Source organism: Canis lupus, chromosome 6 (assembly GCF_011100685.1).
Source record: "Canis lupus familiaris isolate Mischka breed German Shepherd chromosome 6, alternate assembly UU_Cfam_GSD_1.0, whole genome shotgun sequence".
Taxonomy (NCBI): Eukaryota; Metazoa; Chordata; class Mammalia; order Carnivora; family Canidae; genus Canis; species Canis lupus.
In genome coordinates, this window is record NC_049227.1 from 4,598,945 (window position 1) to 4,620,409 (window position 21,465).

At 43.2% G+C, this 21,465-nt stretch overlaps 1 long non-coding RNA gene across 2 annotated transcripts in view; it reads right to left on the reverse strand.

The window, feature by feature from the left end:
* Positions 1-491: 491 nt before the first annotated feature.
* Positions 492-21,465, reverse strand: part of LOC111096187 — a 59,631-nt gene continuing 38,657 nt past the window's right edge. For both annotated transcript variants that reach the window (XR_005360312.1, XR_005360313.1), the window contains one exon: positions 492-647. This is a non-coding gene — a long non-coding RNA (uncharacterized LOC111096187). The remainder of the gene's footprint in view (positions 648-21,465) is intronic.

Genomic DNA, 21,465 nt, shown 5'->3' on the forward strand with positions numbered 1-21,465 from the left:
CTATTTAGCTAATGGATGCTCCATTATCTCTATTTCAGTCCAAAGTAGGAGGACGTGTTCCAGGAGATGGTGGATTTATAGTTGACCATCGCAACTGACAAAGGTCCGGAGAGTTTCAAAAATTGAAATAGGAGATGTGCTTGGGTCTAGCTTCCTCGATGTCCTCCACCCCCACCCCATTTTAAACGACTTTTTGCGATGCTTAATTCACTTTGGAATCTCCCTTCACAGATCCCACCATCAGAAAACAAAACCAAAGTAATAAAACCCAGAACAGAACCTTCCAAAACCCAAGAGAACCAAAAGTGACAAGGTCATCCTTGAGCGCTTCCTGTACGTTCCCGACTCACAACAAAACAAGTTTATCTCTGACTTTTACAAGTGTGATGTCTAAGGATACGTCATGTTTGTAGATATGATAATCATGTCAGAAAACCATGTTCCATAGCAAACAGACTAATTGTAGAATGAGTAATTTTATGGGGTGTTACTTTAAAAAACTATTATGTTAGATGATAAACCAGAGTGTTTCGCAAATTAACTTCTTGATGTTTGTCTCTGATTCTTCCACTCAAAGTAAGAATCCATCAAACTTCGTTCCATGCCGACATAGAAGAAGATCTACTTCTGGTGATTTTTTTCTGCCCCTGTCCCAAAGATAAAAGATCCAGAAGGTCAAAAAGCCTCAGCGTCTCGAAAGCTCATCTCCTCATTTCTGCCTGTACAGCTAATTTTCATTCAATTCTACTGTTCTTTTGTATCATTTCTCAGATTGAACATCAATTTCCTACTTCCCTTGCTTTCCTTCTGTTCTATGGTCTTCATCCCACCCCTACCCCTGATTTCTCAGTGAATGATAATCTTTATTTTGGTCTCCCTTGTGATGGCTTCAGTCTTTCCTGTGACCCTGTCTCCTGCCATGATAATATTCCTGCAATATGGTTTTTATCCTGTCATCACTTCTACTCACAGGAATTGCTGCCTGGAGGAGGTAGTCCAAACATCAATATGGTTGCCAGGCCTTCGTGAACCGACCTTACCTTGAGTTTGGGAAGGGTTTCTACCTTCCCACAAGCCCAACTTCACAAAGAAATGGGGACTCCCCTGGTCATCCTCTTCAGCCTTCTCCTCTTTGTTTTGTATCCTTTGGCCAACTGTGCTCCTGATTCCTCTTTTTCTTCCCATCATTACAGTTCAACCAGTGCTACTCAAAGTGTGGTGTAGCTTCTGCATCACCTACAAGCTGGTTAGAAGTGAAATGCACGGGTCCCATTCCGGACACACGAAATCAGAGTCACCAGGTCAAGGAACCTATACTTCAACAAGTTTGCCAGGTCATTCTTAAGGCACATGGATATTTGAAATATACTGTTCTAGACCATAATGTCCGCCAATATTCTGTGGCAGTGATTGGATCTGCTGAAGTTAAATTATTCACTAGCTGATTACTTTGTGGCAAAGTTGGATCTAGAACCCAGTGCCCCTAAATACTGTCCTTCCTTTGCTAAATCACCTTGACTCTCTCATTGCTCTGTAAACACTGAGTTGGGAGAAGTGGAGAAGATGGTCTGTTTCTAAAGTGAACCCTCAGAAAGAATCACTATCCTACCAGCTACACAGCCCAGTGTAACCTTGACCACTGGACAGTGACCTGGGATCCTGTAGCCCAGCATACTGTTCACCATCCATGGGAGATCGATACCTTACTGCTATCAGAAGGCATACTGTTTACCTTGAGGATCCAAGGGCAGAGACATCTGAATGTGGAACCAGCAGGGACTCTCGTAAATTCAGAAAACTCTCTCTGGGCCTTTGTGTAATGACAGGTATACACATGGTTGTGTCTACACCACATGCTGCTTATATACTCCTTAATTTCTAATCACTTCTAACTTCATGATCCCTGCTATGGATGCACTTTGGATTCTCATTTGGTACCAAGCTCTTGTCCTGAGATGTAACTCAGATTTCTTATTTCTACTTTAACTTATTTTAGTTTCTATGACATGTTCTTAGTGGAAGTGAGTCAAAATTAACCTGCTAGGGTTCCCCACATTGGCCAGTAACTTCCCAGGATTCCATTAGTCCTGAGTCTATTCCTTATCCTCAACTAGCCCTGGTAATGTGGACAAGACAATGCCAGGCCTCAGGGTCACTACTAAGATGCAAGGATATTTCCAGTCGCCAAGGTCAACTGCTGCCATGTTTCCCACTCACTTCCCACACTCCTTTTTTGATGCATTGGGTCCTCCAATCATCGTTGCCAATTTTCTTTTTTGCTGCTTCTGTGTCCACTACCTTCCTGGCCCAGTTTAGAGTCCACACTCCATCCTTACCTTCCCTCCCTTGCACACATCCTTAACGACCCCCACTTCACCCTCCAACCATCCTAATTGCCCCCAACTCAAATTTTAACCTCTCCCCTGAGCCAAGCTGCTGGACATGACTGGAGAAAACCATCCTACAAGATGGATACCTCTCTTTTTTTAATTTATGACTACAATTCTCGAGTGGAACCTCAGGTGTTCCTCCCAGGTGTCCTGCGACATTTTCAGGGTCTATTCTCATACCTCCTCACCTCTCATACCCCCTGCTCCACCGATGGGTCTGACTCCATATTTCACTGAGAAAACAGAAGCAGTGGGAGAACCACTCACTAGCCTACTTTGCCACCATGTAATCTACTCACATGGCTACGTTTTACACACTTTCTCTACATCCCCTCTTTAAAGTGGATGAAATGGTATTGCACATAGCCAAGACAAGTGTCGCTACTGGAACAGCCGCCCCTGCCCCCCACAATGATCATGCTCTCATCGTCATCAGCTTCTCCTTCTCTCCAGAGCCATTACTCTCAGCTTATGACAATATCATAGCAGTTCACATCTTTTAAGAACAATGTTCTCCCTGGGGCCTGCATCCTCCTTCAGCTGTCATAGCCAAGTTCCTCACAACAGTGACTCCACCTGCTGCCCCCTCTTACTTGTCTCGTGGTCTCTCTTCAAATCACGACCATCGTCAGGTTTTTGTCTTCATCACCCATAGAAACTGTTCTTGCCAAAGTCAGCAAAAATCTTCATTCTGCTGGATCCACCAGTTACTTCTCTTTGTTATTTGACTCAAGGTTTCAGCAGCACATGGCACAGCTTCGCCTTCTGGCTGGAGCGACCCTCTTCACCAGGGTTCAGGGTCACCACGCTGTCCTAGTTCCCCCCAACCTCAGGGTGGTTCCCTTTACATTTCAGCTCTGCAATCATACCCTCCCCTTGCTGAAACCCAAAGACTTTGGTCTTCTGGAAGCTGTCCTGAGGGTCAGGGGGATATCACTGCAACATTGCCAGTTGGGAGCATGAATTTCTTTTACGAAGTTGTAATTAACATATAAAATTTATCATTTTCATGTCTACAACATAATTATTCAATAGATACATTGCAAAATGATCAGCATGGTAAGTCTAGCTAATATCTATCAGCATACATGGTTATAAATTTTTTTTCTTATAATGGGAACCTGTTCATAAGATCTTTGAAGATTGGCTCTCCTAGCAACTTTCAAATATAAAATACAGTATTATCAGTGATAGCCACCATGCTGTATGCTATACTCCCAGGGCTTATATATTTTATAACTGGAAGTTTGTACCATTTGATGTCCTCCACCCATTTCACCCTCACCCCCACTCCTGCCTCCTCCATCTGTTGCCATTTAGTTTGTATCTTTGAGTCCTTTTTGTTTTTTTTAGATTCCACATGTGAGATTACATAATATTACATAATATGTGTATTTCTTTGTCTGACTTATTTCACTGGGCATAATGCCCTCAAGGTGCATCCATGTTGTCTCAAATGGCAAAACAAGATGGGCAGGATAGTATGGGGGGTAAGAACACAGTCTCCTTTTCTTTTTAAAAGATTTTATTTATTTATTCATGAAAGACATACAGAGAGAGGCAGAGACATAGGCGGAGGGAGAAGCAGGCTCCTTGCAGGGAGCCAATGCAGAACTCGATCCCCAAATCCCAAAGATCATGACCTGAGTCAAAGCAGACACTGAACCACTGAGCCACCCAAGTGCCCCAGAACACAGTCTTTAAAACCAAACTGTCATTGTTCTATCCCTAACCTTGACTTTAGGGTCTTTCTTCATGGCTCTCAGATCTGTGGCTCGTGCCCTTACTTGATGATTATGGTCTCTGCTCAAAGGTCATCTTCTCAGAATCCTGTCCTAGTCACTCCAAGAAGATCAGGACTCTCTTTGCTCCATGCCCCTCTCAGTTTCTTTCATTACCTGCTCTGTTGTCTCCATACCAACATCACTACCTCATAGCATCTAGCTGGTCTGCCCCATCCCTGTACCAGTCCTGGAATATCAGCTCCCCAAGGGCAGGGACATGGGTTTGTTCATGCTGGATCTCTAGTGCCCACGTTGGTGGCAGTCGGCAGAGGGCATGCATATGGTCCCACCTGCATTCATGTTCACAGACACAGAATTGTAAATGCATTCCCTGTGTCTTTCTCCTCCTTCCACATCCCAAGGCCTGGCACAAGCTCAATCAATATTAATTATGATATATATATACTATTAGTATATATTAATTGCATTATATGTAATTATATTATATATGTACACATATACACATATATATTCATTGTATATATTTGTATATATTATTGTATATATTTATGGAAATATATATACATATACACACGTAAGTATTCACATACATGCACATATGCACACATATCCACATACACATGTATGTATTATGTATATATTTATGTTAGTGTATATATACGCATATATATTATATATGTATATATACATTATATAATAATATAATATTATTATAATTTCATTATAATATAATATACATATTATATACATATATACACTATATTGTTATATAATATAATGTATATATAATATGGTATATATAATTGTGTATATACATACATATGCACACATAAATATTCAGATATACACAGTACATATATGAATGAACGGATTTCAGAGAGTCCATTGGTAGTGACTCCACTGCTTTTAGATATGGTGTCAAGAGTAGATGAGCCTCATGTCAACATGGATGTTCTGATCAATAAAAGTGCTTTCACTGAAAAAATAAGGCAAGATAGCTGGCATGAGGACTGCCTCCTCATACACTGAGGGTGCAGGACTGTAGTTTTAAAGATGATATTTTCTGTCGTGACCCCCCCACCTCACCCCACACTGGCTTGTCCAGCGTTAGATACATTTGCACATCCTGCCTTAATTTGATTAGCGACAGATGCTATTATCTGAGGAAATCTAAATTGCCTCTTCCTGTGCTAATGAACTACTGTACCAAGTGCGTGGGGATTTGAGAATGAGATAGATTTATTAATGAACGCCTAATTAAAGGGACAGTTGCAGAGTTCTGGGGGCGGAGGTTGGCAGTGCGGGGAGTGTTTCCGTTTCTTATACAGATTGGCACTTTTATGACAAATGGAAATGTTTCACACCTAGTTTCAAGTTTTCAATGTCACAATTTAGAACCTGAATATAGAGTTAAACCTAATTAAATGTGGTAGAACGTGACATCCCCCTTCTGGTTGGGGGTGGGGTCTGCAGGTCCTCCTGTCACAGCTTTCCCCAGCCTCGCTCACAAGCAGTCCTGCTACTATTGTCTTTCTTTTCTTTAATTTTTTTTTCTAACACTGCCCTGAGAATCCAACTCTGAAACAAATTACTTTTTTTTCCCTGCTAAAGTGGAAACCTGTATTTGAAGCTCCAGGAAGCACTTGGGCCCATCGTGTATACACAGCATGTGTTAATGACCCCCTACCCTGACCCTCTGTCCACAGTGCTCACTACCCATGAAGGAGCCCAGTATAAAGGGATTCCATAATTGAACCTTAATTCTTCCATCACATTCCGTAGTGTGTGACACACAGAAATGAGAATCAATGACTTGGCTTGCTATTCCAAGCCCATCTAATCATCATCATTAGCCAATCTAATCATCATTAAAGGCCATGAAGGGATGCTTGGTTTCACTGGACCAAGAGCTACTCATTGGGCCGCAGACAGGAAGGTGGGGGCTCCTATGCGAGAGAAGGGAAGAGAGAGGAAAGAGGTGCCTGGAAATGAGTTGGTGTGCAGGTTTCACTGCCGCCGGATCTCTTGACGCTGTATCTAGCAGTGCTGGGAGACTCTATACCTGCTACTGACTGACCATCAGCATCCCTGGGGAGCCCACCATGGTGACCATCATAAGTCCCAGATGACGAAGAGAATGAGGGCTGCCTCTTGAGGCACCTGAGAGGGGAAACCAAAGCCTGGAGAGACTTGACCTCTACCAAGGTCACTAGAAGTTACTACAGTGACCCAAAAGGGAGCGTAGCCGAAGGGTCGGTTACGTGGGGGAGTGGGTTTCCAAAGGAGGCTGGGAAAGGCAGATTTCTTCTATGAAGATAATCCATCTATTTTTTAAAAAGTCACTCTCTAAATTATCTTTAGTATCTCAGCTGCCTGCAGTTCAAGACAAAGGGGTTTTGCATTCTCCTTGAACCTCTAGCCAGGCGAAGGCCACAAAGGCTGGGCAGAGAAGCTTGTCCTTTATTTTTGCTACCCAGAGACACTGCTTAAAATGACTGGCTCACTTGCATACGCCCTAGAGTTCAATGTCTCTAGAAATATTTTCTTACTCTTTGAAGACTCTCACAAGGGTTTCACAGAGAATGTTGTGTCTTGGCTTACAATTCTGGTAGCAGACCAGAGAACAGAAGAGACATGTTTTCCAGCTGTATGCATGAGAATAATCTCATCCATTTATATAATGAATGGTGCTCTATTCTACAAGATTTCCCCAGTCGGTCTGCTATGTCTTCTTTTATAAAATAAATAGAGGTGCCTGGTGAAATCATCAGCTCCTTTGCTGCAGAACCCAATGGAGGTTTAAAATTGGTCTCTCCCAGTAAGAAATCACGACTGCCTTCTCATGCTGCTATAGCGGAGAAGTTACATAGCCTAGAGAGGCCATATTTCTCCTGGGCTTGCAAATAGCATATACAACGTCAGCAGTTTGGGTTTAAAGAAGAGGGGGGAAGATAGGGCTAAACCTGGCCAAAGGTTTCCCGGGAGAGGGACCAACAGTGCACATATGTGTTTTTAGCTCCGGCTTATAGGAAGCAGTGTCCATATTGACATCGCTTCAACTGCAGCTGGTGGGCCCTTGAGACAGAGTCCTTCTTGCTGGGCAGATACTTGGGATGATGTCAAACAACAGGTGGTGTCTGGTTTGGACCAGTAGACATGGCTAGGGGGAAATGTACAAGAAATAGGCTCACACTTCCCGAGAAGGTCTGGTTAAAAATGGGGTGCCAGGCTGGAGGGGAGGTGAGTGGGAGGAATGGGATAACTGGGTGATGGGTGTTAAGGAGGACACTTGATGTAATGAGTACTGGGTGTTATATACAACTGATGAATCACTAAACTCTACCTCTGAAATTAATAATACACTATATGTTAATCAATTTTTAGAAAAGAAGAAGAAGAGGGGCACGTGGGTGGCTCACTCATTGAGCACCTGCCTTTGGCTCAGGTCGTGATCCCAGGATCCTGGGATCAAGAACTGCATTGAGCTCCCCATGAGGAACCTGTTTTTCTCTCTGCCTGTCTCTCTGACACTCTCTCTGTGTGTCTCATGAATAAATAAGTAAAATCTTAAAACAAAACAAAACAAAAAAACAAACAAACAAAAAAACAATCTACTACAAAGAGGGAGCCAGACTGGTGGTTAGAGTTCCCAATAGACTAAAGTCTGGGAACCAAACCTGGAGGGTGTGAACACCTGACCTGTACATTTCAGAGTGCGGTCTAGGGAGACTTAAAAGGTGATATCCAAAGACGAATCTGGAGTTGAGATGCAACCAGACTAAATCAACCAAAGTCTTGATTGGGTGGAGGGTGGGCATTACATGGAAGGCAATGGCAAAGCTGTCAGAGCACATCAAAAGAGGCAAGGAAAGCCCTGTTGGATGGCTGGGAAGTAGGACTTACAAAGAGCTCCTAAGTGTCTACACAGAGAAGTGATTATGATTCCTCATGTGCATTAGGCACAAACCATGTGCCATACCCTCCCACCTTTTAACAACTGCACCAGAAAGTTACCCCAATCTCTCATACTAGGCAACGTGCCCACGATCTTAGAGTCTAGAATATCGTAGCTAGATTTTTGAACCAAATGCATGTGAGTCCAAAGTCATTGTTTCTGCCACGCTTTCTTTCTCTCCTTCATATAGAAATCTGTGTCCTTGCACTCTGGGTTTGAGAGAGTGGAGTGATCATCCACAGAGGATCCACAGAGGATGTCAGAATTCAGTGAGCACACATAAGGCCTCCTGCAGTGGGATCCCCCATCTGCTACCAGAATCCACTGCCTGTTCTTGGCAGGCTCCCAGTGGCTCAAGGACTGGGCGTGCCAACCTAGTGGTTTTCCAATCTCTGCTATGAGTTTGGGTGGGACTGGAGCACTCAAAGACTGTTGGTTTGCACTCCTCTGACTTCAGAAGAAGATGCTCCGAGGGTCTCTTATACCATCAAGTTGTGGATTCAAGGGGGGCTGATTCCCTCTGGGGAATAACGTGCTGAGTGCTGAGAAATTCAGCATATCTTGGAGGACAATTGCCTGCTGTAGTTGGCAACAGAGTCTCCTGTCCTTTGAGTCAGACCCTTTGCTTGAGGGTGATGGGGTGTGAAGGTGATAGTGTGGATATGGATACTTTGCACAGATTCTTAAATTTCAGTAAGGCCTGTGTGGAGCCCTATTGTCAGAGAAGATAAAATCTGTCAAGCATACTTTGAGAACAACTGTTGCAGGGCTGCTGTCTTTGCCAAAGAGGTCAGGGATACAACGACAGGTGCTTTGGGGGATTTTGAGATGGTGTGGGATGGCTTCTTCAGGAAAAAAAAATAGATTTCACGTAATCCTACATGCTCACATCCTACAAATCCCTAACATGGCAGGGTGAGGACATATGACATCTCCCGACTGCAAAAGCTACGATGTCTTCACGAAACTGCTGATTATAGTTAAGAAATGTAAATCTCTCACCATTTACCAGAGGTATCTGGTGCGAAGAGCCAGATATCAGAATCCAAGTCTGCCGAGTCTTGAGCCTTTTAACTCTACTTGTGCATATGTGAAGCCGGAGAGAGAAGATGACATTCACAGGAGGACCCAGCAGTGAGTGGAGGACTTGGGTTGGAATTCAATCCCTTAAGGCCCTGAATATCAGTGAATATTATTGTTGTTGTTGTTGTTGCTGCTGTTTTAAGAGAAAGGGTCCACACCATATCATACCACATCCATCAAGAACTCTATAAATTCACTGAGTGAGGAAGGTGAAGCAAGGGTGTGGAGTATCCGTGTTTGGGTCCCACAGTCTGTCACTTCTATCTGGGATCCTGGATTTCACTTTCTTGGCTTCAGTGAAGCGATTGCCTCTCAACTTGGGCATCCCAAGAAGGAGGCTTTCAGGTCTAATTTTGTCATCATAGCTAAGCACAGGGTCCTCTTACTGTCAGGCTAGAGTTGAGGTTCCAGTGCCAGCTCTTATCAGCCTTCACTTCCTTGTCATTGCCAGGATATCCAGAATCAAAGAGAACTATCACTGCTTCCACAACCACCCTCCGCACTCATACTCTGCTCCTGAGGCAGGTAAGTACAAGGACATAAAAGAATAAATTCCATCAGAAATCCAAAGGAGAGAGTACAAATAACACCCCACCAGCCCCTCTGGCACACATGATACTACTTAAATCACAGATTGAAAGATAAAAATTTTAGAAAGAAAAAAATGGGCAAAATATGTCTTCATGTATGTCTCCCTTACTCTGGCATGAAGAAGAGGTGTGTCTTAACTAATTTGAAAAGTCTTTTATCATGGAGGTGGAAGATAGGACTGTAGCTAGGTCCCTCGAATCTCACGTCACTGGACAGCTACCCCAGTGAAGTTTTTAAAGATTATCCTTATTCTGTGGAGAAGATCTGACTGGAAATGGTTCAGGGGGAGTATCCTTCATGTATAGGACCATGGATCACTCACAATTTGGGTCACTTTTGCCCTTAGAGGGTGCATTCTTCATGGACTGGACTCCACTTAGCCCATTGGTGGGAGGCAAGAGTATGGATGAGCAAGGCATAAAGCAGAACAGATGAGCTTGGTGAAGCCTTCCTGAACCAAACTTCTGGGTTCTTATTTTATGGCCAGATTGGCCAGAATTTTAATGGTTTGGATAGAGGGAAATTGTGGTGGTTGTAGAGGTAGGTTGGTAGCTTGAATTAGATCATTAAAAAGAAATGTCATTATCACAGATTTTCAGCCTAACCATTACGATGGAATTGATTAATCATTTAGAAAGCGTGTATTTATTGAACCACTGAGCTAACTACAAATATGGTTGGTCCCTATGCTCCTGGAATTTTATAGACTCACTGGGAGATGGGTAAGATAAAAATATTACACTTAAAAATTGATGCATTGTAGAGACCTGGGTGGTTCAGTCGGTTGAGTGTCTGACTCTTGGTTTAGGCTTGGTTGGGCTCTGCACTCAGTGGGGAGTCAGCTTCCCCTCTCCCTCTTCATGTGCCCCCCCAAATAAATTAATACATCTTTTAAAAAATATTGCATTGCCACATTGAAGAATGCCATGATTCTCGGAGAACATGGGTACATGAAGCCAGCTCCATCTGGGCAGGAACTGGACAAGGCTTTCTGCCTCACTGTTTTTCACTATTCCCCTAAATAAACTGATTACTCAGCCCACGCTTTGAATCTTAATAGTGTTTTGGTTTTGCAGAGTATGTGCCTCTGGGATGGCATCATTTTAAGCACATACTAGTCAATATTGAAGGGATGAGGGATGAGGATTCCAGTGGTTGAGGGCAAGGCCTTAGATCCACATCTTTCCAGAGCAGGAGACTATAATTATATATATATATTATATATATATTATATATATATAATTAATAGTTAAGTTTATTGACATTAGACTAAGACACCTGTATTAGGCTTTCCAAAAAAAAACAGAACCAATGAAATGTATGTGAATATATAATTCTATAATATTAAAATACAGTATAATAATATATTAATATTATAATCATGTCATAATAATAAAATATTGTGCATTGTTAATAAATATTAATAGTATAATATATGATAATATGTTAATTATATATAAACACATATTAACTAGTATAATACAGAATTGTTAATTATAAATAATTATTAATAATTTATATATACAAACATTTAAATGTGTAAAATATGTGTGTGTGTATATATATACATATATACAGAGAGGAAGAGATGAAGAGATTTTAAAGAATTGGCTTGTGGGGATCCCTGGGTGGCTCATCAGTTTAGCGCCTGCCTTTGGCCTGGGGCATGATACTAGGGTCACAGGATCGAGTCCCGTATCAGGCTCCCTGTGTGGATCCTGCTTCTCCCTCCACCTGTGTCTCTGCCTCTCTCTTTCTCTGTATCTCTCATGAATAAATAAATAAAATCTTAAAAAAAAAAAATGAATTGGCTTGTGCTCCTATGGAGGCTGGCAAGTCCCAAAATCTGCAGGGTGGAAGACTCAGGGAAGAGAGGACATTGTAGTTCAAATCCAAAGACCATCTGGTCCAGAATTCCCTCTTGCTCAAGGGAGATCAGACTTTGTTCTATTCAGGCCTTCCACTGATTGGTTGAGGCTCACCCACATGGGGAAAGGCAACAGATTTAAATATTAATCTCTTCCAAAAAACATCCTTGTAGAACATGCAGAATAATGTTTGACTACATATCTAGGCACTGTGCCCAGCCAAGTTGATCACATAAAAATGAATGAACACAACACCCTTCAAATAAGCTTAACTGTCGCACAAAGAGGAAAAGTCAAAGGGTTTGTAGTGCTTGGAGAAGTTCTTGGAGGAGACGGGAGTGGACAGAGTGTAATTAGAAAAGGAAGAGCTGGGATCCCTGGGTGGCGCAGCGGTTTGGCGCCTGCCTTTGGCCCAGGGCACGATCCTGGAGACCCGGGATCGAATCCCACGTCGGGCTCCCGGTGCATGGAGCCTGCTTCTCCCTCTGCCTGTGTCTCTGTGCCTCTCTCTCTCTCTGTGACTATCATAAATAAATAAAAATTTAAAAAAAAAAAAAAAAAAAAAAAAAGAAAAGGAAGAGCTGAGGAGGAAAACAGAGAACACAGACTATTGAGGAAGAGATGCCTCCAGCAGCTTGTTTTCCAACATTTCCTAAATCAAGAACATCTGCCAATGTGACTAAGACACGGTCATCATGTTCACTGTGAAGCATAACCTTGGGCCAGGAGTGGGTGTGTGAAGGCATACAGGCCCTTAGGAGGTTTCTTGCTGGCCCACTCCCCCCTCTAGAATTTTTAAAGCTCTTTGTGAGTGGGATAATAATAAACAGTGAGAAGCACTGGTCAGGGCTCGGTGCTCTTAGATCGGCCAGTACTAGGTGGAAATCGTGCCACTTCTCAGAATACAGTCTCAGTTTCTGTTTGCTTGTCCACATCAGTGGATTATATCCCTTATGGCCAAAAACCTGTCTAGTTTATCCTGTGCTTCCAAAGCCCAGCATGCTCTTCTGTATTGGTCATATGACAGAATGGACACGTCCCCTAGAGAAAGGCAGCCCAAAAGGTAGATGATACCCCCCCAAACTCACCATGCTTAGGTGCTTTGTGCTCATCCCCCATTTCTCCAGGCCCAACACGGAAAGCACTCCTCCCTTTCTTTCCCCTTCTCAGACTAACTCCCACCAACTACTCGAGCATCCTGCAGATTAATATTGAATTCCTACCGTTTCGCAGATCATTTTTCCCAGGGGAACTCTGCCTTATTTGATGTTATAAAACACAGCAACCCCGCATTTCAGCTCACCAACTGAAGGGCCCCTTACAAATGGGTCTATTTCTGCAGACCCTTCACAATAGGCCTAATTGCATGGGTTTGCGGTATAAGCGGAGGTCGTTTGATTACTAGCTGTTTTGTACCATGAAAGTGCACATTAATTATTTAAGAGATGGACTTATAATTATTGTAAGCCTTAAGTAATTACCTATAATTTTGGCAAGGGTTAGAAAAACTGATAGTCTAGCAAATTCAGGTTCTAGTCATTAGTAAGATCATAATTACATTTAAATTGCAAAATGAAAATTATGCAATTTATCTCCCCAATAATGCATAAACATTACAGTGATTGTAGGTTTTAATGGACTATAAAAACTAGAGCACCAATGGGCAGTCAGGGGCAAGCCCAGCCCCTTGCTATTATTTTATATTTTAACTGCTTCTTCTGTACCACTGCTCCGTCCACTCCTCCTTGGGTTAGCAGGGGCGCTGTAGCTTTTCTTTCAACATGAAAGCAATGAACACTTTGCAGGAGAGGAATAAAGTGATGGACTTTAAAGAACAGTAGAGTACTTGCACCAGAGCAAAGGAAAGAAAAAAAATGAGTAGGGACTATCACAGAGCTTCGAAGTACTTTCAAACTTGAATTTTCATCGGAATGAGATGATCACACCTGCTTTACAGGTGAGAACACTAAGGCTCAGAAAGGGGCCAGCTGTCCTTGCAGCTCTGTCCCTGGGACTGGAACCTGGCATGTGGATGCTTTGTAGCTGGCTGTCTCTACTTCTTCATGCTCGATTCAGGGTCAGGACCCAGTCAGTTGTGGTGTAAGTGTTTTGCTGGGCAAACAGCCATGCCGTATGGAGGCATGAAATTATGACATTTAATTATGACCCTCAGCCTCAAATCTGTTCTCTTCTGGGTGGCCCAAACACTTGCAAAATGAAGCTCAAATATCACCTCCTCTGTGAAGCACTTTCTGGGGCAGGATTCCTCACCCCTTGCTTTGTTCCCATATTGGCCTGTAAATGTCTCCATTGTGATTCACATTCATCAACAAAAAGCTGCAATTGGATGCAATGTCTCCCTCGCTGGACTAAGAGCCTTACGGAAAATCATCCCAGTTTATGCATCTTTGGCAGTCAGTGAAAGCCCAGGAAATGTTTATTAATGGAGTCAATCAACTAATCAATCATTTATGACTTGTCCACTCCGCTTATTGTCTTAGGTTAGATGCAGTGGAGTTTTAGGAAGAAAGGTAATAAGTGTATCTCGAGACGCCGCAATCCAGGAAGAGAAACAAACAGCAGATGACAGACAAAATGACAATGCCAACATATTTATCATCACTGAGCAAACTGCACCAGTGTTATAAGTGTTTGCTGAGATGAGTTATAAATTTTTCCTCCGCTGGAAGGCCACAGAAGTTGCCCAGACACCTATAACTGCCTTGCTTAATCAGGTTCAGTTTTACCTAGATGCGAGAAGATAAATATTTCCTGTTGTCATCATCTAATTATGGGATGATACCAACAATAAATATTGACTGAGAACCTAATCTGTGCCAGGCTCCATGCTGCGAAATAGGACATCAAAAGGAACAAGCTCCAGCCTTCCATTAGCCGGGGAGACAGACTCGGGCGGTACAAATATAAGCCAAGCAGATGCTTGCCCTTCATCACTCAAAGCTCTAAGAGCGGGGAACAGGAGTATTGTGGAGAGGCAGGAGAAGGTGAAATGCTCCCAGTGGTAGGGAGGAGGCAGAGGGAGAGCTAAAGGGAGACGGGTTTTGAGAGTACCCTGAAAGATAAAAAAAAATATATTCCAATAGACACGGAAGGTGGATTGGAATGGGCCATTCCAAGACTAAGTAACACTACAATTAAACACATGGCTATGTTCAATCTCCAGCAGCGATGTTTCATGCTCTGCAGTCTTGATGACCCCTTAGGGTAGCAGCTCCTGCAGATTGCTGGTTCATGTTACTTTCCAGGTCCTGCGCTGATCTTATGTTGTGATCCTGGCTCAAAAGTCAGTGAGGGGGACTATTTCGTTGGCCCACCAACAACATCATTTCATGACATCACAGGGGCTCAAAAGGAAGGGAGGTCCCCTGGGGTAATGCTGCTCTGCAGCAATGCTAATGCTTGCATGCATATTTTGAGCAAAAACTAAAAAGAGTGGCTGTAGGTCAAGCAGCCTTGGGATATGGAAAGTGCCTTTTCCAGGAGCCTGAAACTCATGCTTAGAACACAGTGTTGTTGGGTGGAATTTGCTTGATTAGGAAATTTAACTACTTCCACAACTTGGCTCCCATGACCTGGAAGAATCAGGTGTAGATACAATCTGAAAAAAAAAAGAAAGAAAGAAAGAAAGAAAGAAAGAAAGAAAGAAAGAAAGAAAGAAAGAAAGAAAGAAAGAAAGAAAGAAAGAAAGAAAGAAAGAAAAAAACCTAAGTGAGTATTTCTTCTCACATGACTTGTCCAGTGCTAAATATGGTAGGGATTAACAAACCAATGATCATACAATCTGTGGCTTCAGGAAACTTTGCAATTAATGGAGAATAAGAGGTAAGGTCAGACAAATACCTGCATCATTTCATTCTAAGGCAGAGCATCACAAATGTAAAGAAGTGGTGAGAGCAGTAGAGCAGAGAGAGTGTGATCACTTCAGCTGGGAATATTGGCTGCCATTTTTGATTAAGATTTTGGCATTTAAATTTGGTCTTGAAAGAAAGGTAGGACTCTGTGCCTTAGAGATAAGGGAATGGATTCACAGAGGAAGCAGGACCCATAGAGGCAGGCAAATGGGTAGAAAAAGCACATATTCTATGTGCTAGTTGGAATTATTTTGGTTGCGAGTGACTGAAAAATCAACTTGCCATAGCTCAGGTAAAAATGGAAACTAACAGTAAGGCTCACAAAGTTGTGGGGCCAGTAGGGGAATAGGTATCATAACAACAAAAGGGACAGATAGCTTGAGAATCACCAGGACTCACTGTGACCACCTCTGTCTCTGAATCTCTTAGCTTGTCATTTACAATCTTCTAGACTATCTGCCTCCTCTTGGAGGGAAACAATGGTGCCGGTCCCCTGTTAGTACAATTCCCAGATCCTGGGTCAAGATCTAAAGAACGGTGCAAGAATTCAGCTCAGGTTGAGTGTCCACTCCTATACTGATACTGTCCATAGAGAAGCCAATGGGGGATCTTATAAAAGCATAGAATTTGTAAGAATAAGAATATCACTTCTAAACCCACATTCTGGACTTGGGATAAGAAGAGGAGGGGTAGGGATAAAATATGAAGCATATTTCCGAGAATAAAGTTAAAAAAAAATGTGTGGCGCAATAAAATAATAGATGCTTCAAATACAAAATACAAGTATAGAAGACATGGTTGGGAATGTTGGCCAGAGGCAGATCACAGAGCACGTTGGATGCTGGGCGATGAGGTAGGATCTTTGTACTTGTGACAGTATTTAGCACTGGTGAGTTTTGAGTAGCTGATTTTATCATATTGTACTCCCTGGCTTTTCATTAGCTCTCCATTCAATCAAGCCACTATGGATTAGAGTAAAGGCAACTTATCAGATAAAAAAAAATGTTGAGATTTTATCACAAAGACTAGGCAAATAAACTGGCGAGGCTAGGGATAATAATATAATGCATCCACTATGAAAGCATTTTACCTACAAGATAATGGCTAGTGTTCATTGTGAGTGCCCATGTGCGGAAGCCCACAGGATGCTGAGATGGTGACATTGCACAGCATCTGTTTCCCTTAACTATGCCCTGCTGGTTTCCTGAGCACACAGGGCGGGCCCATCAGATCCATCTTGGTGAACCGGTGCTTCCACGCCTGTATGTGAACTCCAAGTTCACAGCCAAGTTCTAGTTCTGGTTTAATGAAATACGCCCACCGTGGAAAGCGGGAAAGATGTTGACTCCACGGGGACTTTAATGGCAGCACTCTTCTGGAGAATGAATGCAAGCTCTTCTTCCCGAAGACATCAGGCTCCCCTTGTGAGGTTTCCTGACCTGTTGCCACCCGAACCACCTCAACTAAACAGAAAGCATTATTTAGGTGATCTATCAGGGATTAAGGGTTCCTAAGCTTTGCCCTGACCTTCCATTCATTTTTTTTGAGCCAGATGTAGTTATGACAGCACAAATGGACTCTGCTTCTTCAATTGAAGAGTAGCTTCCTTTCTTGTGTAGGATGGAGTTTCTAGCATATGTGTGAACAGTAACAAGGCCAGTGCTGAAATGCTGACTTCTCAAGAAATGATGACAGGTGGACTGAGTCGGGACTTTGATAGCAACAAATGAACTTGAAACAGCATCAATCTATCCTTGCCAAAGGTTGGATTCTGATGTCCTGGCCGGAGGGTGAATAGTCCCAGTTCCAGGCACAGGGGAAGCTGTCTCATTCTTGAGCAGGGATTAGGTCTGTAATTGCTGAGAAATGAGCCTCCCTCAAAATCTTAGAGGGCTTGCTGCCTAGGTGTTCATCCATGGAACAAGAGATGCATGGAATGTCTATGCCTGGGGTCAATACTGAAGAGCTGCTGACTGAGCTAGATCAGATTTTGTGTGCACATATCTGAAAAGTTTCATGTGTGCATTCGGCATGCGAGGCATGGGTGGCCACTGAGGGAGGAGGGGCAGCCAGGATTGAACACTAGTCTGGACTCAGATGTCACAGAGACTGAGCCAATGTCAGAAATTTGCCTTGGAAGTTGAGGCATGGTGTTTAAAGGTGATGGTGGGCTCAGCTGTGGTTGAGCAGACCCCTGTAGCAGGAGCTTCTATACCAGCTATGACATGACGTGTGTGAAAAATCAGGTAGTGTGGGTCCAAATTAGGTGGATTCTCTTCATTCACAGCAAGATCCAACAAGCTTCTAGGAATGGGCCACCTTTGAGCCCTGAAAAGACTCCAAGAGTCAGGGAGGGATGGAGATCTCATTACAGTGGGCTGGCATTCCAGAAAGGTCTCGCAGCCCCTTAAAAGACTAGGACATGAAGCAGGGTAGCTGGGAATAAGAGCGGGATTCAAGCTTTGGCCTGCAGATGCTAGCTAGGCTAGGTGTGTAGGACAAATTATGACTTCCAGACTACAGAGGAGCCCATCCTAGGTCTAGTACAGGTTCTTTTGTCCCAGACGTCACTGGACACTGAGGCTGAGGCTGCTGAGTGTCATCCTGGCTCAATCAGACCCAGACCTCCGCTGGCTTCGCCTGCGGCATTCCTCCATATACCAAGCACAGGGAAATGTCTGTGAGCTGACCCTGTCATGGAGACATTTTCTAATTAGATCCAGAAGGCTAGTCATGGCCAAACAAAATCCTCCTGCCTCTGACCTACTAGAATTTAAGAGTTTCCTTTGAAAGGATCCTAATCTGTCACAGGTGCTACAAAAGGATTCTTGATGACCTAAAACGTCACTTCCAAGTCCAAACTTATTATTTCTTTATTGCATTCTACATAGCTGAGGCCTATGGTACAAAATTAAAGGAGCTTGTTGTTTTATTTTAAATGTAATACATGTTCATCATGGAGCATATAGAAAAAATGTTAATAAAAATAAGCATCATTTCATGAAGATGACTGTCATCCCTGCATGATAAATAGCTAAAACTGGTGATGAAGTAAGACCTTAAAAATCTCACTGTCATTTTCTCTCTGGCGTTTCAGCGCTCTGTTTGGCCTTCCACTTTCGGGTACGTAGAGGTGAGCTTTCCACTAACAGATGCGAGACAGGCAAGCAAGTGCAGGGAAGATACAAAATGGGAGAAGCCAAAAAAAAAAAACTTCTTTTTGATTTTTACATGCATTTTCATACTTCCATTTGAGAGGAGACTTGTCTGGTGTATTTGAAAATTCACTTCAAAGGAAATAATAAAATCTTGGTGCAAGAGAAATTGAGATGCTTTCCAATTTCCCGACTTCAATAAAATGCTCCCCAGCACGTCTCTGAAAGTCACTCTGGACAGGAAATTGACAGCCATATGGTTCATTTCCAAGGTGATGAGGGAGGGGACAGTGAGGATAGCACTGAGCTAGGGCCACTATAGCACAGGGACAAGGTGACACTGGTCTCACTAGCAGTTGATGCCAAGATTTCAAGACTCCATGTGCAAAGAACATGGCTGCTTTTGGTCTAGGTGCAGTTTTGAAAGATCTGGGTAGGGAGTATGTGGCTTCTGAAGCTTCAGGCAACATGAGTCTTATCATCAGAGGGCTGTCAAAATGCTAGACCCAAGAGAACAACTCCAATGGAGATCACGGGCATTTATTGCGTCTGGGCACTTAAATGGCTCCAGATTATCCATGTGAGTCAGTGTTAAGAAGAATAAGGCCAGCCAGTAGCAACACCTCCCTGCTTCTTCCTCTGGCATGTATCCCCATTGTGCCCCCATGAGCCCATCATCCTGGACATTGCCTACTCGTTCTCCCCAGATCTTGAGCCCTTTGCTTATTCTTGGGTTTCTGCTACCCACCTCAGGCTTACTTTGCTCTCACGACAGTCTGGATTTCACAGTTGTCAGGATGTTTATCTGCCCAGTATGACTCTTTCCAGGCATAAACTTTGACTCCATATCTCTATTTGCCCTGATCCTTTAGGATCCTTCCAAGAAAGTGAATTCCAATAAAGAACATAAGGGTTTAATACTATGTTGGTTGGATGGAAAATTTTGGTTGGAATTAGGTCAGAAGGACAAGACCACAGGCAACTAGACTGGATTCAGGGCGAGGGGTTTGTCCATTGGGGAAATGAACAGTAAATCCAATCCAGAGGGAAAGGCAAGCCAGACCAATGCTCCACACATAGACCAGGGTCAGTAGGTTGCAGATTGGGGCTCACCAAGGTATTATAATCCTCATTTTCAAGACTGGGAGGCTGGTCCAAGATCCCCAGAGCTGGAATTTGCAGACCTGGAATGTGGTCTCAAGGACTATCATCATCCTCATTACCCATAAGAGAGACCGCAGGTCCATAATTTGGGAAAAGTTTCCCAGAAGGATGCAGGAGAAAGGTAGGATGGGTGCTGAAAAGCCAGAAACAAACAGGTGTCCACTGCAGTGCAGTGTCTATAGCCACTCTTCCCCCCAACCCCCTGCCATGCACTTCTCAAAACACCTTCACTTAAAGTAATTTGATATTCCAGATACAACTGAAAACATTCCCACCCCTTTACCAAAAAGCAGCAAATTAAACTCTTATCAATCATGCCTCCAGGTCCATGTCCAGAATCTCTGATTCATATTTACCTCACTTCTGCTTATATGTGAGCCCATCTGGATATTTTCCAGTCTATGAAGTAGATGGTTAATTTAACCACCACCTACCCAACCTACATGTGAAGTGAGGCAAACAAAAGAGGAAAAAGAAGGGAAATTATTTAAAATATAAACCTGAACATTTGACATCCTAGACCTCCTCTTTTTTTCTCATTCTGTATAAATCTGTCTGCAAGTCTCATTGGCTTTACTTTAAAAAGTGCATAGGGAATCCAACCACTCTGTATCCCTTCCTTGTTATAAAATCCTCTTGAAAACACCACTGGTTCTTGCTAGGATTGCTGCCATAACCTCCCAACCAGCGTGCCTGTCCCTTCTCTTGCCCTGCTACAGTCTATTCTCAACACAGCAGCCAGAATGAACCTGACAGCATCCTGTCTTAACCCCCAGTGGCTTTCAGTACTCTCTGCTAGAAACCAGACTCTTCATCATCATGCCAGTAGAGTATCCATGATCTGGCCTCTATGCTTCCCTGACCCTGTGGCCTCATCCCTTGTGTTCACTCTACTTCAGCCACTCTGGCCCCTTCACTCTTCCAACATGGCTGGTTTGTCCCCACCACAGCATGTGTGCACCTGTCATCCCTTCTACTTGGAAGACTCCACACACCTTGCTCATTTGCAAGCCTTTCACGTCCTTATTCACATGTCACCTTTTCAGGGAGACTGGTCCCAACCATAAGACTTACACTCTCCTCCAACACACAGTTCTGCTCCTCTGCTTTTTTTTGGACCCATATTTCCTATTACATTCGAGCACAATATATATTGTTTATTTATGGGGCTTATTATCTACATAAACTCTATGAAGAAAGGGAATTTTGTCTGTTTCATTCATTACTTTGCCCCTTGGCCCAGAGACTGCTTACCATGTAGGAGGCGCTCAATAAATGTTTATTGAATGAATGAATCGATGAATGAACTGTTCATGGGGCCATGGCAGCTGTCCCATCAATCTATAATGCTTCCCTCTTCCAATATCCATTCCACTTTCCCCCACCTTGTTCCAGCACTGCAGAAAATGGTGGGATGGGGGTGCTCTTGGGCAAGTTACAAAGACCCAACTCTGCATCCTGAGGGCTCTGAGCCCTTGGTGTACCTGCCCACATAGAGTGACTGGCATCTCCTATGGACCTTTGTCACAGGTCAGAATGGTGTGACTGCCCTAGGGATGCCCTGAGTATTTTCCTATTCACCACTGTGTAACAGGGGCCCAGTTTCCCTTTACTACTCAGCCAATCGTCCCAGCCAGCAGGG